A 27,557-nucleotide genomic window follows, 5' to 3' on the forward strand; every position below is an offset into this window, starting at 1 on the left:
ATTTCCATAGTTTTTCCACTAATGTACTTTTTCTTTTCTAGGACTGTTTCCAGGGCCCCAAATTTCTTTACTTTTCCTTAGACTCCTCCATTGTCTAATATTCCTCAGTCCTTTCTTTCATGATTTCAACACATTAGAAGAGTACTGGTCACTTACTTTGTTCCTAAATTTGGGTCTGTCTGATGTGTTCTCGTGTTATAACGAGGTTATAGGTTTTTTTGGCAAAAATGATGTTGTGTCCTTCTTAGTGCATCATATCATGGGGTTCATGATGCTGAATTTTCTTATTCTTGATGATGTTAACCTTGATTCCTCGGGTAAGGTAGGATCTGCTGGTTTCTTTCCAAAGTTATAATCTTTCCCTTCATAATTCATAAATATTTTATGGGACCTACTTTGAGACAATACAAACATCCTTCCCCCCCAAACTTTTATCTATCAATTTTAACTCCATTAGTTGGTCTTATCTGCAATAATTACTATAGTATTTGCCTAATGGTGATTTTCTATTTTTCTCTTTCTCTCTACATTCATCATTTGGAATTGTTTTGTAAGGAGGAATTCATTTTGTTCTTTAACTTTAATGATATGAACTTATGGATATTCATCCTCTATTCAGTGGGTTAGAATCCAATGATCTCCTTATTTATATTGTTTCTCTAATTGTTCCACTTTGGTCATTGGGAAGTCCTTTGGGTTGACTCCTGTATCAGAAGCAATTTTTACTGGAAATTGGCCTTAATATTTTTTCTTTTAAATCACAGATTACACTTTTCTACAGTATAATAATCCCCTGAGTGGGTTGTTAAAATATAATCCTTGTCCTCACTCCCAATATTCTGATTCAGAGGATGGGGTTGGGACCCTGTAATCTACACTTTAACAAAATATAGGCTGGATTGTTAAACTAATGGGCCACAGAAAACATGTGAGGAACACTGTTTTAGAGACAATGTTTCAATATATAACCTGTAGACTTTTGTATCAGTATACCTTTATGTATTTCTATCTAGCTGTATATCAACCAATATATCTACCTACCTTATATCCATACACGATATGTACTAGATGTTCTTTTTTTATAACCTGCTTTGTTTTCACCCAGTAATTTCATGAAAGTTTTTGCATGATAAAGAATATGCTTCTACAGCACCTTTTTCAATAGCTATTGTATTTTATGTGTTAGAGTTGGTGAGATTTTTTTACCTTTATAAATAACACTGTTGACATATATCTCATATATAACGAATTATTTCTTTCCAGTAAATTTATAGAAAGATGTCGACTCAAAAGTTATTTACATGGTTGAGGCTTTGGAAATCTATGGACAATTTGCCTTCTGTTGACAGTAGATGGTAGTGCTTTCCCCCCCACACACTTTAATCAATGTTTAATCATATTCATTTCGTAAAATAGGTAGCCAAAGAAAAAGTATCTAACTGTTATTTGAAAGGCATTAACCTTTTTAATATTTTTATTGGTCATTTATATTTCTTCTTATCAAATGCAAAGTTGAACCTCTACCTCTTGATCAAAGAAGCTAAGTGGGAAAGCAAGGTTTTAGGAAGACTGACTTTGTAACAAAATGAAGGACTGATTGTGCTATTGAGGTTTGAATAGAGGGGTTGCATATCTGCTCAGCTACTGAAAAAAGAATCACATAAAAATGTTGCTCCTGTGTGTACCCCAACATAGCAGTTTTGCATTGCTTTATTTGTCTATTTATTTGGCTATCTCCCAAGTTATGAATGGCCCAGCTCTTAAAGGCAGAACTTTATCTTTCTTGATGTATAAATCAATGCCCATCTAGCAGACTCTTTGGCATCGATTTGAATTCCAAGGACATGTTAGCTGGAAGAATAAAAGGATATCCCATTGACAGTGAAACATCTCAGACCATCCATGTACCAAGAGAAGAGCATCATTCACTTTTCTGACTCAATATTAGAAGTAATAGTAACTTTTCTTCTTCTAAAAACTGTCATTTATCTTGCTGCCTAGAGTAATTGTCTGCTGGCTTAACTTTTTCTGTTTTATCATTTATGACCTGCCTATTCCAAAAAGAAAGATGTTTTGTGGGTTAAATTAGTTAATAATAATTAAATAAACTTTTAAAGTTAAAGGACAGTTTCTAGGAACTCAAAATAAATTTGCTGTTGGCAGTAAGATTTAGTTATAAGATTTCCGGGAGCCAAGAAAAAAGGTAAACATGTTGAGTTGTATAATTTTTATTGCCTCTAAGAGGAAGCTCAGTGGGGAGAAACCAGGGGAAAAAAATGTTTAATCACCAGGATCATTATGTAAAAGACACATCAGGTAATATCAAGAACAATGTCTTCTACTACAGTTTTGTAAGAAAAAGAAAATGACACACATACAAACAATCATGCACACACACGTTCTGCATGTAGATTGAAATATGTTTTATCTTTCTTTGACTGCACAGTTGTATAGGCTAATTCAGTAAGTACATTTTAACAGAATATAGTGCAGGTATATTGTTTTCTGAATACCCAAATTTATAGAGAAACAGCTCAGAAAACCCAGATCCACAGCAGAAAAGAGAGCTGCGACACAGGTTACGTTGTAGGGGTACTAACCTGCCATGCGCATGTGCATGAACAGGCTTCCAGATGCCTGTGCACTTCCCAAAATTCTTTGCAATACATAGATATTCTCTGGGGAGAAGGTCGATCTCTACTTCATATTTTCAAAGATTGTTCATTGATCCAAATTGCTTTAGAAACTACTTAGCCAGAAAATTCCCAAATCATTTTCATTTGATTTAAAAATTCTCATTCCCTAAGCTAAAAATCAGGAGGAAGTATCATGGGATTTTTCTGGGAAGAGTCCAGGGTGACAGGGGAAGTAAAAATAGGATTGATGCTCTGGGCTCGCATAACCAAGCATGCAGATGATGTAGGGGACCTGATGGATGTCCTGTGTTGGCTTTTCAGGTGGATCCCTGCTTACTGAGTCACTCCAGGCCATAAATTGCAATTGCTTCCCTCCTTTTCTAATTTCAAAATCTCTCATTAAAAATTTATAGTGGGCAGTCATCCAGCTATTTATGACTATGTCTAGACAACTGAAAAACAGCAGACAGTGGCAGGGTCGATTCGGGGCTTTCGCTTGTCTTGGTGACCAGTTCAGATCAGGGCAGAGTTGATCAGATCAATTAAGTGGAAATCAGATGTAATGCAACCAGAGCAATCGACCTAGGGAGAGAAACTGATTGTCCCCACTGGCGGTAGCAGGGGCCAAAAGTAAATATCCGTTCTCTTGTTTGCAAGCATTTGTCAACAGCGTCACTGTGTTACTCTGCTTGGGCTGGCATCAGAGAATTCCACAGACAGGGTGGCTTAAACAACAGAAATGTATTTTCTCACAGTTCTGGAAGCTGGAAGTTCCAGATCAAGCTGCCATCAGGGGTAGTTTCTGGTGAGAGTTATCTCCTTGATTTGTGTACAGCTACCCTCTCCCTGTGTCTTCACATAGTGCACAGTGGAAAGAGAGACATCTCTGTGTTTCTTCTTTGTCTTATCAGATAAGGATACCAGTCCTATCGGATTAAGGCCCCACTCTTGTGACTTCATTTAACTTTAATTACCTCCCTAAAGGTCCTGTCTCAGAATACAGTCACATTGGGGGTTAGGGCTTCAACATAGGGGTTCTGGGCAGACACAATTCAGTCCATATCAGTCACTGACTAAATAGGGCAAGACCTGTTGAAAGCTGCTTGTGCAAGTAAGGTGACACCTCATTTTTTCTAGACAAGATGCCTTCATTACCTCTGTGACAGTGAGACCTGTTAGTCAGCTCTCTTTGGGCAGGATTATTAGTTGGCTTTCATAGCTTGCTCAGAGACTGTCTATGCTTTTTTTTTGACATCGTTACTGACAAAACACCTGGAGACAGGCAGAAAACACTCAGGACACCAGAGGGGAAAGATGAGCAATGATGAATCTCATGGCCACTAGAGAATTCCTACTTTTAGAAACAGAAGCCTACATTATAAGGTCCTGTAACCTGTGTTAGTGGAGTTGGGCTATAGCAGCGAGAGAATGCATGATTCAGTGTCCAGATTCTTCCCATTACAGCACATTCATTTGTTTGCTTGTGGGGTAATGGGCTATGTGTCATTCTTAATGATGTGGCAAATTGGAGGACGGTGGAAGAACAGGGCATTCTCAACCTGTGTGTGGCAAGATCACAGGATCCTAGAACTTTAGAAATAAGAGACTTTTGCAGGATTGAAGACTACTAACAGTCCCCTGTGTTTGTTTGGAGCTTCGTGGTCAAGGAGGCTCTTTCATACACTTACCACCTGGCCAAGGCTGACACCAGGTGTGGACACCTGGATAAAGCAGGGCTGACCAAATTCTCTCTGCTACAGATTTGGAATTGGAACTGAAAGAAATTGGTTAATCTTTGCTGATGTCTGGAACTAAGGGCATATAAACACTGGAGCTATGAGATAATTGTATCCAAATGAACCCAGAGAAAGCTGTTTGGCAAATACAGAAGAGTGAATTAGATATAAAGAGAGTAGCAGAGACAGATTATGGAGAAGGAGAGGGAGAGGGAGAGAGCTAGAGAGGGGAGAGACGGGGGGTGGGGCAGAGACTGTGAGAGTAATGGTTCAGTTCCTTATGAACTCAGAATCTAAATCTGACATAGCCTTCTCTGTGGGTGGGGAGGTAGAAAGGAGCAGTTCACAGAATAGCAGAAGGACTACTGTCATGAGTTTTGGAAAGCTCCAATTTTTTATTTTTTAACATCTTTATTGGAGTATAATTGCTTTACAATGGTGTGTTAGTTTCTGCTGTATAACAAAGTGAGTCAGCTATATGTATACATATATCCCCATATCCCCTCCCTCTTGCATCTCCCTCCCACCCTCCACATCCCACCCCTCTAGGTGGTCACAAAGCACCGAGCTGATCTCCCTGTGCTATGCAGCTGCTTCCCACTAGCTATCTATTTTACATTTTGTAGTGTATATATGTCCATGCCACTCTCTCACTTAGCCCCAGCTGCCCCTTCCTCTTCCCCATGTCCTCAAGTCCATTCTCTATGACTGCCCCCAATTGTTTTTAATAATTTTACAGTTTAGACTCTGGCCTAATCTTTGTTTCACTAGACAATATTGCCTTCTAGAGCACATATGAAGCTATGAATCCTGTAGTTTAATCCTGAAGGTGTACCTCAGTAAAAAGAATATTAACCCTTGCAAAGAAATCCTTTCAAAATATCTCAAGACATTTCTACATAGATCCCAGAAATGTCTTAAAAATATCTTTATTTTTCCTTTCTGGTCCACTGTTCCCACACACCACAGCTATCCCCGTGCATCTTGCTCCAATGACCTGTTTCTAGAAAAACCTCCTTTTGTGCTTTACCTAACAGCCTCCTGAGAGTCCTGTCACCACATCTTTTTTAGTTACAAATGCAAGAACTTTCTAGAAGAATAGAGAATCAAAAGAGCATGAGAGAGTTAAGATAAAATTCTCCTATTATAGTATTATGCAGAGGAAAGGCACAGACTGCAAATACTTTACTTTTATCATTTGTATCCCTGTAGACTTGTAATAGCATATAAAAAGACAGTAAAATCTTAGAATTTAGGATCTGAGAAGGACTTTTGAACTCATTAAATCTAGACAACAATTCTACAAATTAGGACACTTGGTCCTAGGTTTGAGAAGCACCTTCGTAAAGATTATAACTTTAAATAATCGCAGCCTGCACAGATGTAGAGATCAAAATATGGACACCAAGGGGGGAAAGCAGCGGGGGTGGTGGTGTGATGAATTGGGAGATTGGGATTGACATGTATACACTGATGTGTATAAAATAGATGACTAATAAGGACCTGCTGTATAAAAAAAAATGAAATAAAATTCAAAAATTAAAAAAAAAATAGCAGCCTGACAAAATGAGTTATTGGAAGGACAAAATACTGAACTTCTCATATAATTATTTAGTGCTGGACCAAGAAGGAACTTAGAGATAATTTCTCTAGCCTCCTTACTTTGTAGGTGAGTGTACTGAAGATTAAGAGCATCAAGTGACTTACTCTAGGTCTGAGATCTAATTAAGGTTAGAGCTAAAACTTAACATGGTTCTCAAAGTGTTTTGATGAATGATTGTATCCCCTTAGACCACTGGCTTCCAAACATTATATTACTATTTTAATTTTAAAAATGGATTCATTGTTTAAACAAATTAATATAAGGAACTCTAATTGGTAATACTGATAATCCCTTGAATGGAGCAGTGTTTAAAGATTTCCCCAAACACACACACACACACACACACACACACACACACACATATACACACACAGAGTCCCACCTGCTTACCTTCATTATATACCTTGTGACCCCTGGGGGGATGCTGAGAAAACTTTAGGCCTCAGCAAAGCAGAGTTTGGAAACCCCTACTTGGAAACTGCCTCACACCAAGATACTCCCCATCTCCATTTATAAGGTTTGGGAGGATTCAGGCTTTAGAAAGAGAATATAGCAAAGAGAAAATGCATTTGCTCCAACAGGCCACACTGTAAATTTACATATTTTGACAAAGCAGCATAGGACAAGGGGGAGCAAAATGGATGAGAAGGAAGAAGAGATTGAAAACTACCCTGAGATCGGGCCTAGGTGGCATTAAAGATCATTATTTATTCATCTTCTGAAGAGGCAGAAGTGTATGAACTTGGTCTCTCTGTTAGACTGAACATCCATCACTAATTGAAAGATGTTCGGACAGCAAAGCTGGTTGTCATTCCTCCCCAACATACTAGTCAGACACAAATCATTTTATTGATTCCCAAGGTGCTTCCTAATTCTCCAAACATCTTTGCATCATAAGGATCTGCTGATTTCATTAAGAAAAAAAAAATCTTTTTTGCATGCACATGTTTGTTCCCCTAAAGGCTTGCCTGCAACCCTAAAAAAGAATTTCCTGAACTTTCTAAATATTGAAAACACAGATTGGGGTAATGAGGCCTAAGAGAAGGACTAACTGAGGAAATTTAACAATCTAATACAAATGAGAGGTAAATTTTAAGGAATGGAGTCAAAATGAAGAATAAGGGGATGACATTTCTTTTATGACAGTCATTAGTGGAAGAGTTCCAAAGGTAGCTTCCCCGTAGTCACAACCATCTGTCAAATATTATACCAAAGGCCTATTCTAATAATGTTCTTAAACTACTTTGAAATGTCACTAAGATCAGAAATAGAGACTTTTCTAAATTAAAGTTTTGTATTTATCCTTGTATATTAAACACAACAAGACTAAATCATGATTTTGAAAGATTTTTTTAAAAGTTTAATGTCTTAAAATACATATTTTCTATGAATAAGAATGTGATCTTTCTGATTAATTAATATAAAAAAGAACACAAACATATTTTTTAAGGTAACTAAAACAGTTAACAAAGCACAAAAAGAAATCAAAGTAGCTTAAATTTAAACCTGGAAAGAAACAATCCCAGTGTCAGACTAAAAAAGATGTAGGATGTATTTTCAATAAGATATTTATATCTACTATTTTAAGTTTTTAAATACTCTAAGTGGAAACAGGCCTACCTGAAACTCAGACTAAAAAAATTCTGCTGTATAATTCTGGTTCTAATATGCTCTCATTTTATCTACATTAAAATAGTCTTATAGAGAGAAGAAAGCTATTATTGTGCTAATCTTGCCCTCCTTTTAGGGTTCTTAATTACTCTGGTTATAGGCTCTATAAAAATTCTTAGACAAATAGATTTCTGTGTAAGAAAATTCAGAAGCAAAGGATAAGTCACCCCCAAAAGGACTTTTATTTCAATATCTGCTTTTATAATTTCAAATAATTTCAAACTGAAGTAATAAATACATTTATGTCCAAATTCATTTGGCATGACTCTAAACTTAGAATGAAAATGAGAAGGATTTGCAGATAAACACTGTGATTATCTTCACCCTATCATGGATAATTGTCATTCAGGTTAGTTGGGACAGCTACTTGTGTGCATGGGCAGAAAAATTAAGGATAAGAGTAATATTGCTATTATATCTTAATAGGATGAACCAACACCAGTTTGCATGTAACATCAGATTTTGTATTTTGCAAAAGAGGGACAAGTGTCTGGGAAATGTTTCAAAGTTAGTGTGCTGGGGTGAAATGAACTCTGGAAGTGGAACCAGAAAACCCAATTTGGAGTCCCGTATCTGCCACTTATGCAGTGTGTGACCTATGTCAGCTCAATCATTTGGGGCTCAATTTTCTCATCTGTAAAATGTAGAGATTGTACCAGACAATTTTTCAAAGACCCTTCAGAACTAACTGTAGTTATGGTAACTCTAAATGCTTATGAAATATGTTTTTAAATCGAGAATCTAAAATGGAAATTATCTATCAGTGAATAACTTAATAACCACAACAAGGGAGTACAGATGGCATAGACTCCATATATAATGAATATACAAAAGGGAAAATATGACTTAATTCCCATATTTAAGAAAATTAAAGAGGAGATGTAACTGAAAACTTGGGGCATCAATACAAAATATACAAAGGACTATAACTTCAAAAAATACCCTTTGTCTTACCACAGTTGCATTCCATATTAAATATATTTCTACTGGAAAAAAATGGAAAAGATTTTAACTTTTACCATTTGGGGAGTTTAACAGAAGACATTATTGAGTTGGCTCTTTTGATTTAAATTTTTCATGTAATGACACAAATTGAATTGCATAGCTGACATAAATTATATTTTTAGATATTTGATAAGACATTGAATATTATTTTTTTAGTTTTCTTCTACATCTTAGAGCCAATGAATATATATTTTTTCTGGTCTCAGATATTTTCTTAGCTCTTGAATGTTCTCTAGGTATAGGACAGTGGGCTTATACTGCCTAAATAATGAAAATAGCCCTGCAGTATGTCTTCAACTAATATTTCTTGAATGAGTAAATTCTAGCCCTGTACATCCTTCAACACTTAGCTTGTCTTGCCACTGTTCCTCTTTATCTCTTCCCTTTTAAGGTGAGGGTAAAATTTCTCGGCACTGATTGACTATAAAGTCATTGTTACTCCATTTGGGTAACATAGAAACCTTGATATCGTGTCAAAGCTTTATCTTCCTTCCAAACACCATTCCTGACAGAGTAGATGCTCACTGAATTTGAGGCAGCCACAGTGGGGAGGAAGAAAGTGTCCCTTCTTCTCTCCCTCCCACCCTCCATCTCTGGGCTGGGTTTGTATGAGATCATTGCAGCCCTTCCAGTCTCCTTTTCTCCCTCCCCAGAGTGTTTTGACTATGACTTACTTTTTGATCCCTTCCCTGGAGGACAGGATCCAGCTAATGTTGAGTTTAGGAAAACAGGAAATAATAATATCTGTGGTGGGAAGAGACAGGAAAGGATGCCCTGCGAGTTCCTTCAATCCAACAGGATCCCGCAGGAGAAAACAAACAGACTCTATCTGCGATGAGGACCCAAGCATTGTGGAGAATGGAGTGGGGTGGGGGGGGGAAGAAGTGGAAAATGGGCCAAAATTACTAACCAAGAGGTTATAGTAGGGATTCTGAATGTAGTCTTCAGGGGACAAATTTCTTGGAGTCAGGTCTGCCTCAGCCACTCATATTTGATGAAGAAGACTTTTTTCCACAAATGAGACTTTTTCTTGTCTGAGTTGCTTGGCATCAGCTTGCTTTCTATAAAATCACTCTCTCCTCCACTGTAGCCCTTGTCTCACAGATAAGGTTGACAGATAAAATGTAGGATGCCCCATTAAATTTGAAATTCAAATAAACCATTAAAAAATTTTAGTATAAGTATGTCTCAAGTTTTCTGTATGTACTTCTGTCTTCTATTTTTTCTTTCACAAAATCTGGTATCACTGTTCAGGAATCAGTCAGCCTAGCCTGACCCATGATTCCATTTTCTGTTCATTCTCCTGATGGACTTTGCATTGGTCTCCCTATTTACTCCATCTCTTGGTTTCTAGATCCTTGTATTTGGCACAGATGAACCACTGATATGGTGGCTCCAAACAAATCATTCCACAAACAAGAATATCCGGTTGTCACAAAACTTAGTTCAGTAGATCATTCCACCCTCTCTGAGACCAATTGGTTGTGGACCCTCCAAAGGTAAAGACAAGGCCAGACCTATATAAGTCCTGGCTGCATAGAATACAGTTAGCTGTTATGAAATAGATCTGGAGTTTCCTTAGAGGTTGGTGTGTGCAAAGGTCTGACTCTCCTCCAAGGAGGGCACATTACTCTCCTCGGCTTGATGGAAAGGGCTCAGTATAGTTCCTTATCTTCTGCTATGTATTGGCAGCTGGTCTCCTTAAGTGATGGTACTATATTAGGGTCTGGAGGTGAGTCATCAGAGTTGGCTAATATTAGGTCCTCAGAGATGGTGGCAGTTCCCAGCATTTTAAGGGATACCCATAGAAGCCATGTGAAAATTCTGCTCTTGTCACAGATGCCCACAGCATTGTGCCCAAGAACCAGGCAAAAGTGCAAATGTCATGTTTCTTTTTGCTTCTATTTTGTGTGTGTACTTTTCAGGCTCTTCTGAATAGAGCATCCCTAACATAGGTTGAGAACGTTGCATTTCCCACTTTCTGAAATACTTTTGTAAAATGAAAGTAGGTCGATGTCTACCTTTTAACAACACTCTTGAAAGGAAAAGAAGTCACAAATAGACGATTTCAACCTGAAAGATGAGTAGAAAGGAGAAAAGGAAGTGCCTACTTTTCAACTCAGAAACAGTGTGAGCCCATTTCTCAGCAGGAACCTCAGGCATTTGGGGCAGCCATGTTGGGTGTCAGCTTCTCCCACACTGTCAGCCTCACGGGTAGTCATTGTACCTCCTTCTGCAAAGGCAGAGAGAATGTGCCCAAGGTACAGCCTTACATCCCTTTCCTTGGAGGGTGTTGGTTCCAAACATGCAAAAGTCCCACATGTTCTCTTTTTGTCCTCTTGGGCTCACCCATCCTTCTTCCCCAGATATTTCTCTAAGGGTCATTCATTCCATAACAGTTGACTTTTTTCCTCATAGGAGGCACAGGGACTGTGTAAGGAGCTGGAGGGAACAGCTCAGATGCCAACTTCCCCATAAAGCTTTCTTTGATCGCCAACTCTAGAAGTAACGACTTTCTCCCTATTTTATATAAATTTCATTTACCATATACCATTCCTTCCCACCACTGGTTATGTATGTAACTGGACTATATGATTCTGGAGAGCAAGATTCATTTCTTACTGACCTGGGACCTTGGTATCCCCTCAAGTGGGACTGGAAGAATGTTTTATACATAGAAGTGATTCAAAACATTGATCAAAAGTTAGCTTCTAGTAGATTTGTGTAGAAATAAATTCTCCATTTACGATGAATACAAGATTCCAAATGTAGCACATTCTTGCAATGTAATCATACACCCATGCCATACACAAATCATGTGCAATTATGAAATCATAATTAATAATAGATAATTAATTTTTCCATTAATTGCCCTCCCTCTTTGCACTCTGAAGTATTCTTTTTACAGAGGTTACTACTTTTTGTCCCAATTCCCCAAATGGCCAACCAGTATCAACCCACCAGCAGCAGAAGGAATTTTTAGCCCCTAGGCATAGCTAAATGGAGCATGATTAGAGCTTTTGTTTTATTTTTTAAACATAATCTGAAGTGGTTCCTTATTTCAAAAACTAGGAATTATAGAATGGTCTTCCCAATAAGACTGGATATTAACTCAGAAAAATACCTTGTCTCATGGATTGAGGTTGATTTAATTCATTATAGAAGAGTATGAAGTTATTTGAAGAACCATACCTTTTTTAAGGGGAAAATATTTTTCAAAAAGCCAATGGCTTATGGTAAATGCAAACATATAAAATATTTTGCTATGAAGCATTTGGTTTGAATCCAGGGCAGGTTAGCAATCATTAGACATGGGTTCATTTGAGTGACTGCCTTTGTACCTAGTAAAAGTACATCTCTGACATAGAAATTTCATACAACTCTGTGCTTAAAAAGCAACTTCCTACCAATCATCTACTGATTCCCTTCTACCACTTAATTCCAAACTCTGCTCAAATCCAACTTTCACTATGAAAACTTCTCTTTATTCGGTGGGTTGGAGAGAGGCTAGCCGCTGCCTGGAACCACTCCCGTGGAACTTTATTAAACACTCTTTCTCCTGCACCCCATATGAGTTAATGAACATGATTCCTCTTTGCTTCTCCCTTTTCACCCCAGAACAGAACACACTGTGGCCAGAGCCACAGGGCTGGGATAGCTCCTTCTACACAGCTCTTTGATCTTCTACATGGAATGGACTTACTGTTGCAGTGGACACTTTGGGGCTGAAAATAGCAGAAACTGGATCTACCTAATGTAAGTCAAAAGGGAAATTCTTGGAAAAAAAAGTGGGCTGCTTAACAGGATCATGGGGCCGCCCAAGGAACATGCTTGGAAACACAGGGACCAAGGCAGCAGGAACTGCTTAACAGCCTGCCTGATGATGGTCCAGCTCCCACTGTTTTCAGACTTTGCCTCACTCTGCTCCTAATTTCAGTTCCAGGAGGAAAGCTTTATATTGGTTTATTCTGAGCCACCAGCCCTCCTACTTCCTTATCATAAGGAGCACAAAGCACTTGAACCATTCCATCTCACGTTAGAGGGGAATTTACCCAACTAGAAATAAGTGTGCTATTGGAGAAGGATGAGGAACCGTTTACTAGGCAAGCATAAGTATCAGCCAAGAATCACCATGCATTACTGAAGACTGAGGCATAGGAGCCTCTGAAAATCTCTTAGGAGGCCTGCTGCAAAAGGAGGCAAAGTAATAAAGGAGAAAGAGCACGGACGTTGGAGTCAGAACCACTTGGATTTGCTACTTACTATCTGCGCGATGGGTCCTTTCTGAGCTTCCATTTCCACACCTGCAAAATAGATTTACCTCTTGAGGCTATCATGGGGATTGTGTTAGATAATATGCAAAAATAGCTTCCTTGGTAACTGACATTCAGTGGGCATTCTTAGTACTACTAGTTTCATTTGTTTTGGTCTATGGGGAGCATTGTTGCCCAGCATTTCTAAAAATAACTCTGAAGCTTTGTGCTTGCTCTTAAGCAAGTGTTTTCCCTTTAGAAAACTTCCACTACTTTATGATATTAACAGACCCCATCTCCCTCTAAAGTCATTGGTGCTTTCAGTAAGTAATGCTTTGTCATGCTCTTTTCCTAACTCTTCCATTTAACTATTGCATCTTACATTTTGTTGCTTTAAAAAAAATCTTTGTTGTGTATTTTCTTTATATTTTTACTTAATAGTTAACTCAGTTCCACCATCACTGCCACACCCCTCACCTTTCCCACTATACATCTGCTCTTCTAGACACCCTCTGTCAGCAAAGAGCATCATCCTCTATCCAACTGTTCACTAGGACTTTGTCATTTTCTTAGTTATCCTTGACATCATTCTCTCACCATCTTGCCCCAGAGTCTCAATCACCCAGTTTTGTGGATTCTGTCTCTCAAATATTTCTTGATCCATCAACTTCTTTCCAGATCTACCACCAGCATCCAAGCCACCATTGTTTCTGAATCCTCTCTGCTTTGTTAGCTTCATCCAGTAGTTTTTCCTGATACTCACATGCTGTATCTTGTTGCCTGGAAAGCTGACCTTCCCATCTTCCCACATCAGAGACTACATGCTTACAGTTGCCTCTGCCTTCAGCTACCTCCTGCTCACACTTGTTTCCCAGCTTAGATGTTAGTTTCTCAGAAAAGCCCTGCCTAATCCCACTGTCCAAATTAGGTTTACTGCTAAATGCATTTGTGGAACTCTGTACTTCATCATGGCTCTCATCCTGATTCCCATATCGAAAAAAAATGTGTATTTTTGGTTTGTTTGTATTTTATTATACCCACCAGACAACAAACTCCATATGAGCAAGAACTAGCTCTATTAATCACTAGTTGATGCTCAAAAATATTTAATAAATGAATGACTGGCTATATGAATGAATGATTCCAACTAGGCACAAATATGGCATAATAATTGTGAGGATATGTGAATAGAATAAAAATAAATTAGGAAGAAGTTTTTCATCTAAAAATTGCTCTCCATATTTGTCAGAGACATATAGGACTATGTCATTTTTCTTTCTACCTTTATTTTCTGCTGGCTTCAGGTAATACAGTGGAATTGTTTTCTTTTTTTATGAAGAGATGATTTCATTTATTTTTAATTGATTTCCCCTCATAAAGCTTTTTTAAAATAGATTACATTAAGCTAAATGAACTCATTTAAAAGAATTTCCACAAAAAGTAAAATAATCACCTCGTTTATCATTTAAAGAAAGCAATAAAATGTGACTAATTTTGCTTGAATGCTGAAACATTAATGACGATGCAGGTTTTACAAGAAAAAAATTGGCCTTATTTATCTTGAACGGAGATTTATTTTCATAGACAACTACATCTAGTTCACAGGGATGACGAGAAAAAAATGTACTCAAGGAAAGAGAGTCATGTTGTGAGTAAATACCCAGGACCTCCTTGAGGCAGTAAGAGTTAGAGTTATTCCTCAGGGTCTAGAAGTTCTGGAGGTAAGACTGTGCTTCTGGTTCTACGTTTAAATCCTCCAGTCTAAGACTCCTCCAAAGTAGACATCTTGTCTCACCTCTCTTCCTCGACAGGTCCTCTCCTTGTGAAACATGCGACAGTAAGGTGTTGTGATAGGTATCACACCTGTGACAACACCTGACTGTTGTATGTTTTCATTTTGTTGCTTTATATCTTTGGTATAGGACTACTACCAAAAATGTAAAATGTTATTTAAAAATCAGTAAACACTTTTTTAGTTCTTTAATATATGCAATTATTTTATGAATTTTATTAACCACTAATATTTATTGAGGACTTGCTATATACTAATCACAATGTCAAGTACTTTACAGACATTTATTCCACCCAACCATCCCATAAGTAAGGGATTATTATTAGCATCCCCATTTCACAGATGAAGGAAAAAAACCTTAGGGAAGTTCAAAGTCATGGAAGTTCACATGGCTATTTTTCATAACTGGACCTTGAACCCGGCGCTCTTCAGAATTAGCCCAAGCTCCCACCCACTCTGCTGTACTTAAAGTGAATCTTGATATATTCAATTCATTATGAAGCTGTTCTCTCCAATATTTTCCTTTTAAGGTATCCCTGGGCATTTTAGGGCTTATAAATAGGGGATATTATACAAAGTGTTTCCAAATTTAAAATGCAAGTGTCATGATAATAGTGGCTATTCCTGATAAAGGTCTTCAAATAGCCTGTATACTGCCTTGAGTGTTTTACATATATTATCTCATTTAATTCTCATACAAGAAATCTGCTGTCTCATTATCCACTTCGAAGGATGAGAGAGAGGAAGTTTGTCAAGGTTAGTTAAATTTTCAGAAGGTCTACTGCTATTTAAAAGCATGCAATGAAATTAGGATCCATGTCCACTGACTTCCAGCCTCAAGGTTAAACTCCTATCTGGCCTGCAATGTGACCCTCCTCAACCCACATCCCACTGCCTCCATTCCTGGCATCACACTGCTGGCCCTGGCCTGCCCTGACTTCTTCTAAGACCCCAGATCAGGCTGGAGGGTCCGTTGTGATTCTCAAGAGCACTGCTAAGTAAATTCTATCATACAAACATACAGGGGCCAGATATTCTCCAATAGCAAAACACTTTGCAGAATTCCCTCCATGGCTTTGTTTAAGCCACATGTCTACCCACTGTAGAGGAAAAACCATAATTCTCTAAAAATACTCGATATTATTAGTCATTCCTTCTGAGAAGTGATTCTTGTTTAAAAACTCCTATTTTCATGACTTGGTAACACTTTCCACTTAATTGTTGGAAAAATCCAAATTTCTGAACTTTGGAAGCTCAGGTAGTCAAAGGATATCATTGTTACAATTCGGAAATGTCATTGTGGGCTGCCTATAGTTTTCTCTGTTATAATATCATATATCGTTGTCTTTTAATGTTAAAATAAAAAAGTATATATTATTATTCTTTCAGAGCTAGTATCATGTATCTATAGGAGGTATATGTGTGTATATATGTATGCGTGTGTGTGTATATATATGTATATATAATTTTTTTCCCAAAGAGCTTTATTTTATGGGTTTTTCTGCTTTATCCATGTTTGTTTGTTCAACAGCTCATATTGAAAAGTTTGCTTTACAGTTGGCTGTCCTTTAGTTCTCATCTGTCTTTATTATCTTTGATGTCAGGCCACTAAAACCAAAGGTTGCCAGTAAGTTTATGGGAGTGGTTTGAGTTAGGGAAGATGAGAGAAAAGACGTTCTTGTTCCGTAAAAGAAACCATAAAATATACCTTCCTCTGGAATTCAATGCCAGGTGGAACTTCCCCCTGCCCCTCTCATCCCAGGACCTTCCATTTACAGACCTCTGTTTTGCTTGTAGAAACCATATGAAATATCCAATGTGCCTCACTTAATGTAAGACGTTTAGTTCCCTAATGCAGGAAATTCCCTATACTTGTACTGTCTGTGACCTACATTATAATAATCACAGTATACTACATTTACCCATCAACTTGCTTGTGTGAATGACTGTATAACATAAATCCTTAGTCAACTTTTATTGTGTTCCTTTCTGCAGCTTTGAAACAACTTTAAAAGGATCCTATATTCTAATATTTATTCTAGTATTTGGGTTTAAGAAACAGCCAAAGTTTATTTTCCTTCCCTAAAAATGCCACTGTTTTGTTTCCATTCGTACTTCTCAGAAACACTATGTCCCAGTGGGAACTCAGCAGGAGTCTACTGAAACTTGTGTTCCTAAACAAAATCTTGCAAAATGTTCCCATTCATCCCAGGGCTTTAGAGATGGGTTTCACCTCACTGTGCTCGAAGGGTCATCGCCCCTTGAGAGGCCCAAGTGGGCTAGAGCTCCCTGGCTGGTGTCATGTTCATGCCCGATACCCAAGTCCTCCCCACCCCCTCCAATCTGCCAGAGAGATAGTGGACTCCTTTCCTCTACCTACAGTGGGAGGCTGACATGTCTGTCCAACTTTCTCATTAGCACTTGGTCAGGTGGCACAGAAGCATGGGGGGTCAGACAGCCATATTGAGACAGGCTGACTGCTGTGAACACTGGGGATACCTTAGGTTGTGCTGTTGACCTCCTTACAGAACAGAAGGGGGAACACTACTTACAGCAGGAGGAGGCTTCTCTCTCTAGGGATGGGGATGAAGACATTGATGATAGTGGACACCATGTGTGGAATGTGATGATTGTACTAAGACCTTCCATCCATCATCTCATTTAATCCTCTCAACAATCTTACTAGCCAAGTAATATTATTAGTATTATTCCCCAGCAGTCTTCGAAGTGATTTATGCATATCAGTTCACTTAAATCTCACAAAAACTATGTGAAGTATGTATTATACAAATATAATTTTTACAAGGAACTTCAGGTCAAGTAAATTTCTGAGGTCACACAACATGCGAAGTCTGATTCAAACCCAAGTGGTCTACCCCAAAGCCCATACTCTGGACTACAACACTACAGCTCTGTCAAGCAGCTTGTTTAAATGGAACAGTTTGGTGGTGGTATGTTCTGAAGTGAAGTCAAGATCTTCAGTCTGTTGGTGGAGTGTTTTCTCAACTTGCCTTGTGGCCCACAGCTTCTAAGATGGTTCCTAATGTCCCCAGTCCCTGGTGTTCCCAACCTTGTGTAATCCCCTTCCCTGAGTACGGGCTGGACCAGGCTTTCCATCTAATGATTAGACTATGCAATAGTGGGAGGATGTCACTTCTAAAATTAGATTAAACAAAAGACCATGTCTGCAATTTTGTTTGCACTCTTCCTGACTGGCAGTTCTTACTTGCTTGCTTGATAGAATGAGCTGTCATGCTGTGAGCACCCTATGAAGAAGCCCACATGGCTAGCCCACGTGGCAAGAACACAGGGCAACCTCCAGCCAACGGCCAATGAGGAAATGATGTGCTTCATCCAACCACCCAACAAGGAATTTAATCCTGCCAATAACTGTATAAGTGAGCTTGGATGTGGATTCTTCCCCATCCAGGCCTTAAGATGTATAATGGACTGAATGTTTGTGTCCTCCCAAAGTTCATATGTTGACCTCCTAATCCTCTATGAGATGGTATTAGGAGGTAATTAGATCATGAGGGTGCAGCCCTCATGAATGGGATTAGTGCCATTCATGTAAGTAGAGACCTCAGAGAGCTCTCTCACTTTTTCTGCCATGTGAGTTTACAATAAGAAGTCAGTCATCAGCAACCCAGAAGAGGGCTGTTGCCACAACTCCACCATGCTGACACCTGATCTTGGACTTCCAGCCTCCAGAACTTTGAGAAAGAAATTTTTGCTGTTTATAAATCTTCCAGTCTATGGTACTTATTATAGCAGCCTGAACCAACACCTTGATTACAGCCTTGTGAGATACCCGGAGTCTGGGCCCCAGTTAAGCTATGTTCAAATTCCTGATCTACAGAAACTATGATATAATAAATATTATTGTTTTAAGCCACTAATTTTTGGTATAATTTTGCAGTGAAGGATAATACACCTTGGTTTACCCAAGGAAATAACTCATACTAATATAAAGGTTTTATTAAGCACTAGAAGGGTTTATTGAGAATCACTGGTTTCCCATGTTAAAATAAAAGGTGTGTATTTAATATTTACCATTAACTGAACAGTATTTACTATATGCCAATCAATCACTATACTGAGTTCTTTCCACATTCAATATTAAATATTAACACTTAAGCCTCATAACTTTGGGGAGGGGCATTTTTAGTCACAACTATATTCATCAAATTATATTTAATAATGGTGTTTTGATGTTTAATTTCAGTTATCTCATCAATTGTTTAGCTCTTCCTAGAGATCTCTTTACTCAGATCTTACCTGGATTCTTGGTTTCCCTGTATTACCCAACTTGCTGAAGGTCTTCTTGGTGGTCCCACACTGCCTTGATATTTCTCTTATTTTTACTAGGACCAATATCACATTAAGAAAATGATCAGTCTTTGCTTTTATGAATGCACATTGCACTTTAGATACAGAATCTACAGCTTACTTTTTGTAATATATTCTGCACAAATGTCTGTTGTTTCAGATCACTTATTTTGGGGGGCAAGTTCCTTTTATTGTTGTTATGTCTCTGCAAGGTTTTGACTATTTCTTTTCTTCATCCTCTGTGCATTGCTGATGATGGAGCCACAGGGTTTGATGTGTACAAACTTCACCTTCTTGATTAGCGTGCAGGCTAAAATTAGATTCCTCTTCCCACATACCAATAATGGGCATGTCATCATTCATTATGTAACCCCCCAACACACACACACACACACACCCCACCCCCCAGGTCAGGATGTTCTGTTTGAATGCTCGATGCTCATTATAAACCCAAAGGAAATCTGTTAAACTAAGCATGTTAGTTCTATTAGTTGCTTCTTCAAGTTTTTTTTCATGTGCAGATGGGTACCTGTTTGGAAAAAGGTATATCACTCTCAAGAACATCATTCTCAGCTTCCTGTGTTTTTCAAGGCTATACAGACTGTGCACTCAAGATTTCACACCAAGAGCAGAGTTGAATAAACCCACATGGCAGATTCATTATTTGGGAAAATTTTGTGTATATTCAACACATATGAATTTCATTTGCCCAGTGCACAATCTAGAGATAAATTTTCAGTCCCTTTATATTTTATAATAAAAAAGGATTTAAAAATTGATGTTTAGCTTTTTCTCCTTAGATACACATTTCTAACATAATTGCTGAGCTCCTTAGATTCCATTCCATTTATTTTTTCTGTATGACTTTTATTGAAGTTCTGTTTAAGTTCAGGCACCAGGCCACTGAAAAGCATGGAACATTTAGGTATTAACAATTTCTTCAAGAGTCTCATGCCAGATAACTGCTGGTGTGTTTTAACTTTTAAAGCCCCTTTCTTCCCCTTAACCCTTGCATTGAAAAACTTGATTTTTGAAAGGATTGATCAGTTGTTAGAGAAGATAGGAAATCTTTCTTTCTTGGGGTTCTCTGGAAGGCTCTTCTCAAAACCCTACATGGCTGCAAGAGCATTAAAACAAACAATGGCTTTGGCGTTATTATTCAAAAATAGGACCCCACATTTTTCTACCTTGGGGCTGTGTTGTAACCCCAGCCAGCTTATTATGGAAAATGAATGACTCTGATATTTTAGTGATCAATATGGATTACTAAAATACAAATAGCAGGGCTCCTGCAGGCCAAGCAAATTGTGATGGATAGTTTTGGGGGATGTGTGGACCACTTTAGTCATTATAAGGTTTGGGGGAGGGGAGCTGAAGGAAAAGAAAGGATGAAGTATAACTCTCGAGTCTTGGCTTCATGATGGGTGGCGTCATTGAGAGAGACAGGAAATCCATGTGTCAGTTTTCAGTGAAAAATAGTGGATTTCTCTTTGGATATGTTGAGTAGGAGGTGCCCAACAGACCTTTAGTTGGAAATGTCTAACAGGCAGTAGAATATATTTGTCTGGTGTTCAAGACAGTGGTCAGGACTTGCAGTTTGTGGGGAATGGAGGTATTTAAAGTAATGAGAGAATGTGAATGTTAATGGATTGATATGTTGTTATTTTTAGAAAAGGAGACTTAAACCTACAAAAGTCAGGTAAAAGAAAAATGCCTTTGGCATCGGTATCTGTTCAAGAGTTTCATGTCCATAAGTTTAACTGTATGTGACTTAATCTTTTGAAAATATTTATTTAGCTCTTACACAAAGGCTCATCTTATGACGGTGAGATTATTGGGGCACTGGGGAGCACTTTGCTCTGGTTCCAGGTGGAGATAATTAACCTTGCACATTGGATGGATGTTCCTCCCAGGATCCATCCTTCTATGCCTCTATTGAAATAACTGTAAATTAAAATCTTGCATTATTATACTTATTTTATAAGCTTTGTAAAAAAAAAAAAACCAGCAGGCATATAACACATTACTTTGTAGATTACACACCATGCTTTTTGAAAAAAAATTATTTCTAAGGATGACTATCACAGTTACCTGTTGCCATAATAATGCCACATATTTTAAAAGCCACAAAACATCAATGGCATAAAACAATTAATTTGTGTTCACATGTCTGGGAAAGCTGAAGATTGGCTGGGTGGCTATGATGATCTAGAGGGGCTTTCTCAGATGTTTGGGTGTCAGTCAGCTGTCAACTCAGGCATCTGGGGCTACTCTGCTCCACATTTCTCTTATCCTTCTTCTAGCTGGCTCTGACATGTCTTCATGGCAATGGCAGAGGCACAAGAGAGCAAGCCTGAATGCAAGTATATTTCAAGCCTTTGCTTGGAACCTATCTGTTAATATTGCATTAGCCAAAACAAGTCATGCATGTGGTTGACCCTGGTAAAAACGGTTGTACAGCAAAGTTGTTTGTCACAGGGTGTGGGTATGTGGACAAGGAAAGAAACTGGGCTAACATTGCAATCTATCACAACAGCATGGCTCCCGTGCATGAGAATGGGTCCCTGGAAGCAACAGTTAAATATGCCTCTCCTATCGTCTACTAAGAGTTAATTGGATCAATGGCTATCACTATCCAAAGCTAAGAATCTAATTAAGATGGTAGAGATGCATATATATAAAATAAATAAACAACAAAGAGGACCCACTATATAGCACAGGGAACTATATTCAATATCTTTTAATAACCTATAATGGACAATAATCTAAATATATATATACATGTATATATATATGAACAACTGAATCACTTTGCTGTACACCTGAAACTAACACAACATTGTAAATTGACTATACTTCAATAAAAAAACTAAAACAGTGTTAGATGCAAAAAAGTCTCTCCATTTGAAGTCAAAATTCATATTATAGTTTCCTAATAAGTTCAAGATTTTACTACAGTTTAAAACTTATTTCCACTGTATTGCCCTCAATAATATCATACAGAGAGAATCCTTTACATAAATACATCACCAAGTATATTCACCTCTTTATTAGCTCAGTATTGTTTATCATATTTATTGTGTTATACACTAAAAATATATTAAAACATTGCCTCTTCTCTCAACATATTTAGAAAAATGGGAAATAAGTAACATATAATGCAAGGTGATAAGTGACTATAATCAGATTCCATCTAAGTTCTACATGATTCTGTGGCATCATGTTTTTTTTTTAATTTATTTTATTTTATTTTTTTGCTTTATAACAAATTTAATCAGTTATACATATATATATGTTTCCATATCCCCTCCCTTTTGCATCTCCCTCCCACCCTCCCTATCCCACCCCTCCAGGCGGTCACAAAGTACCGAGCTGATCTCCCTGTGCTATGCGGCTGCTTCCCACTAGCTATCTACCTCACGTTTGGTAGTGTATATATGTCCATGGCATCATGTTTTGAGCCCTATGTTAGTTGCTCTAAATTTTTCATCTCTTGTAATCCTCAACAAACACATAAAGTAGATATTTTTATCTTCATTTGGCAATTAAGGAACTGAAGTCTAGAGCCTTGAAGAAACTTGGTTAAACTTCCCTCACCTACCAAACATTTGATTCAGATTTGAACTTAGCTCTTGCTCGCCTCAGAATCCAGATACTTTCCACCAAGCAAAATTCCCTCCTTCTCTTAGGAATCCTCCCTATATTATAGTGGTTCTTTGTGAAATTTGGATATGAGATTATATCTTTAATAGAAAAAATAAAAGAACAAATTCTATTTGGTATTATATCAATTTAATATTGTTAAACTTTTGTACTGAGATTACATTTTCCACCAATATCTGTTATGTAAAGTATTACGTAACACTAAATATTTATTTATTTATTTTTAACATCTTTATTGGAGTATAATTGCTTTACAATGGTGTGTTAGTTTCTGCTTTATAACAAAATGTATCAGCTATGTAAAGTATTTTTAACTCATCTTTTCACTACACAAAATTCTGTTGCAAGTGCCAGTACATATTAAACATTTTTAGCAACATAAACAAGACATTGGTTACGTCTTTAATATTTTGCTGATGAAATGAAAGTTTTCCAAGCATCTATAATAAATTCTATGGTCTCTACCCTCTGAGACTAGTTAATTGGTACTACAGAACATTTAACAAAATGAAGCACCATGGGCAAACATCAACTCTTCCACAGAAAGCTTCCAAATGACTCAGAAATGGACTTCATGAATTTAGTCAGGCAAGACATACATTAAGATAATGTGAATATTACTATTACTTACCCAATAAATGTATAAAGAAACTTGCTTGAATGTATAATTAAACATATTCATTATTAAATATGGGCATTAACTCATTGTTAATATACTTATTAAAAGTTAACATCTGAAAGCTATTGAAATGTTTGAAAATTTAACCCTAAGGCAGGATAGTAAACAATCATCAAATATTTTGAAGTAATAAATGTCTTCAAATTGAGTATGGAATACATAAAACATATTAAAGCAACATATTTAAGAAAACTTTAGCAAATATTTTTATTTCTCTTAACTCCTAAATTGTCAAAATTTTTGATTTTCCAAGTCTGGACAGAAGGGCTACAACGAAAATTCTTGATCAGTTTTTATATCTTTTGCATAAAGTAGAGTTACTAGACTTACGCCCTTATTAGCCTTATAGATAAATACGTACTTTCTTAAGAGATTCATAAAAACAAGAAACATAAGTTCTTAAATCTGTACCACTACAGACATGAGAAAATATCTTAAAAATGACAAATATCAGATACCTATAAAAAACTACATGCTTCAAGACTTGTATATGTGTATAGCCATTGTGGACAGGTGCAGTAAAATTAGCACAGAAACCGAAGGCAGAAAGCCATGTTTCAAAATTTGGCTTTTTTACTTATAATCCTGGCTGCACACTCGAATCATCTGAGACACTGCTAAGACATATCAGCTCCCTGGGCACCCTCCCAGGATGCTGAATTAATTGATGATGTTTGGGCTGCTTTGTTCAAGCACCCCCCTCACACCCCTAACGGAGGCAATTCTAGATGCACACTCAGTTTGAGAAACACAATACTAGGTCAAGTTGCTGATGCTGAATTTTCTTCTGCAAAATGGGATGATGTTAATTACTACCTAACCAATTTCTCAGGGGGTTTTAGGAGGCTCAAATGAGATATATACATGTGTTATGTCAGCTTTCAATGCTAAGCATTTCAGCTCTGTTAAATTGCTTTAGTGACCCAAGTGGTGCTCTATAAGAGTACTGCAGTGTGTGTGTGTGTGTGTGTGTGTGTGTGTGAGACAGACACAGAGACACAGAGAGATAGGGAGAGTGATTCATCAATTTGGATGTCATTTCTTTTCTGTGGATTTGCCTTATTTTTCATGTAGAACAAAATACTGTTAATGGATATTTTAAAACCATACTTGATAGACTTAATACGTGATAAATGTTTTTCCAGCTAGTCTGAACACCTTGTGCTCAGATAAGATAAATAAGATAAATCTTATTTCTGTGGTTTTCTATTTATAAGCTAATTTATATTTCTACTCTTAAAAATTCTGCTTATTAGAGAAGTTTTTTTTCCAGAACATACATACAATACAGGCTAACAGATAATAAGCTGGAAAATATAGAAATATAGCAAAAGAAAAATAAATCAGCCATGATCCAGAGAAAAAGCACTGTTGACATTTTGATTTGCTCATTTCTCCATTTATTTAGTACTTTTGAAGTTATTTGTATGAGGTCATTCCCTTAGAAGTTGCCAACATTTTATCTGTTATATGTTTTGCAAATATTTTCTAATTGTGTTACCAGCTTATTTACTTTTATTTTTGGCACATACTATTTAAAACTTTTTGTAATCATAAGACTGACTTTTTCCTCTATGATTAGTTTTATTGTTTTCATGTTTATAAAGTCCTTGCTTGATCCAATGTTAGACAAATATTCACCACATTTTCTATTTTGTGACTTTTTTAGTTAACTCACTGATTCATTGTTATCATGCGGTGTGGTTCATATATCACATATAGATATAATTTCAGATACAGGTACACAGTTAAATTTCCCTGAACAATATAGGGATACATTTATTCTTTTAGATTTCTTTTAAACCTTGCAATTAAATCAAGGAGAAAATCTAAGACTGAGGTTAGTGAGTCTTTGAAACTTTTTACACACATGTTAATCTCCTTTAAAAAACAAACTGGAGGTCTTGGGCTCAAAGTCCAAACAATAGCATCAAGCTACATTAAGAATCCTTGCTTCATGTGTAGAATTTATTTTTACAAGTGCTTTCTATATTTGGAAAATGATATAAAGCTTTTTTATAAAAATAAATGTATTTAAACTCTAAAAAGTGTATTCACATAAAACTTTAAGTGAAGAAGTGTAGAGATGATATGGGATATCAGAGAGATTAAGGTGAATGAGGTGACATGGGTTTCCATCCTGCATGTGATAATAATTGTGGCCACCACATAATTTGGTTGTGAGAATTAAATTATTTACTTTCTGAAAAAGCACTTATAAAAGTCCTTAATAAATATTATTAACTATCACCCTTATTAAGATACCTGAAACTAACTTAAAACCACCTGAAATTTATTTTAGAGATTGTTTAAGGCAGTAGTTTTAAACTTGGGTATGTTTAAGAATCACCCAGAGAGATAAAGTAACGGAGAGGTCCAAGCTCATTGAAACTGAACCAGCCCCGACACTGGTATTTTCATCCAGTTCCTTAAGCGATCTGATGCCCACAGAAGTTTGAGGACTACTGGGACTCCATCAGAGCACTACTGATGGATGTGAGAGGCTATCCTAGAATTCTTGGCTGACTAGCCTGTTTTCTCAGGCTGCTGCCCTTTGTGATGTCAGATATAGTCCTGGGAGAATAGAAAAAAAGCCAATTAATATTTGTTGAATGAATAGATGAATAAATGAACAAATAATATGAGTAAGTTAGTACTAATTAACTAGAGGAGTATCAAACTTCTCAAATTAAATTTTAACTTTAATATCATTCAGACTAATATCCCAAAGGAGCTTTTTTGAAACTTGACAAAATGGTTTTGAATTTCATATGAAAATAAAACTAAAAGTGATTAAAAAGCAAAATAATGTTGCAAGACTTTTACCATTAGGAAGAAAATATATTATAAAACAACTATAAAGAGTGTGGAAGTAGATCCAGAATTATAAATGAGATTAATGGGAAAGAATAGATATCCACTCAAACAAATTACTTATAAGTATTTAATATATGATAAATACAGCATTTTGAATTCCAGGGAAGTGGTTTTTTAAATAAATGATGCTGGCATTGCAATCTATAAAATACATTTAAAAACAAAGAAAAATGAGAACTATATCATACAACAACGTGTACTCCAGCAGTATTAAAATTATATGTACATTAAATTAAAATCATAGAACTAAAAGAAATGTATATAAATATGTATATAATATTGACTAGGGAAGACCTTTCTAAACATAAAACCAAATTTTTCACAAAGAAAATGAAATAAATGTATACCCAAAAAACAAACACAACCAGCATACACATATATAATATATATACACATATATAATATATACCATATACAGATATACATGTATAAATATACATATATAAGACTAGGAAAAATATAAATGCAGGGAAAATGTTCATTATCACAGTCACTCAAAATTATGCCAATAAAAACAAACCATTTTCAACTATCAAATAAGCAAGTATTAAAAATTCAAAAATATTGACAAAGAGATTGGGAATTAAGAAACCTCAGGCCCTGTATTTCAGAGTATAAATTTTCCTAGCACTTCTGGGGAAAACATGGCCAAAGTCTTTTAAAAGTCTTAAAAATGTACAAACTCTTTCACCAGTAATTTCCTTTGTAGGACTGTAGCTTAAGGAAGTTATCTAAACCATATAAAGATTTTGATAACAGAATTTGTTTCTCTGAAAAAATAGTAAAGAAAACAACTGAAAGGATAAGCAAGAAGAAATTGGCTAAGAAAATTACACCACACTTTTGAAATGAAACAATATAAAATATATATATTATAAACTACATCACTAGAATATATATTGTCTAAGGGAAATGTTCACAATATATTTCTTCTGTGAAAACAAAATTCTACATTTTGTGAAAAAGAAAATGATACAACATTCAAAGGACATACACTAAAATCTAAGCAGTGGTAAAGTTTTGTTTTTGCAGTTATTAACAAACAATAAATCATTTTAGTATAAAGACTGTTAGAAGATAGTAGCTTCCATAATTCACTGAAGTTAATATTTGTTCATCTGTAAGGGACAGATGCTGGCAAAGTGAAAATCACATTTATTAGTCTCCTTTAATTTAGTCCAATAAGTTAGATTAAATTAACTTGTTGATCCAAAAAGCTTAAAAGGAAACTTTTATAGATGATAGGCTTATCTGCCCTGGAATACAGGTAGAGAATGTTTATCTATCCCTACAGGATACAATTCTAGATTTGA

The 27,557-nt window shown here is 36.5% G+C and overlaps 1 pseudogene across 1 annotated transcript in view; it reads left to right on the plus strand.

Moving 5' to 3' along the window:
• Positions 1 to 259: 259 nt before the first annotated feature.
• Positions 260 to 27,557, plus strand: part of LOC309809333 (small ribosomal subunit protein uS9-like) — a 50,713-nt pseudogene continuing 23,415 nt past the window's right edge. Inside the window, exon 1 of the transcript in view lies at positions 260 to 322. The product of the transcript in view is annotated as a small ribosomal subunit protein uS9-like (transcript). The remainder of the gene's footprint in view (positions 323 to 27,557) is intronic.

Source organism: Mesoplodon mirus (assembly GCF_964341445.2).
Source record: "Mesoplodon mirus genome assembly, chromosome: 8".
Lineage (NCBI taxonomy): Eukaryota > Metazoa > Chordata > Mammalia > Artiodactyla > Ziphiidae > Mesoplodon > Mesoplodon mirus.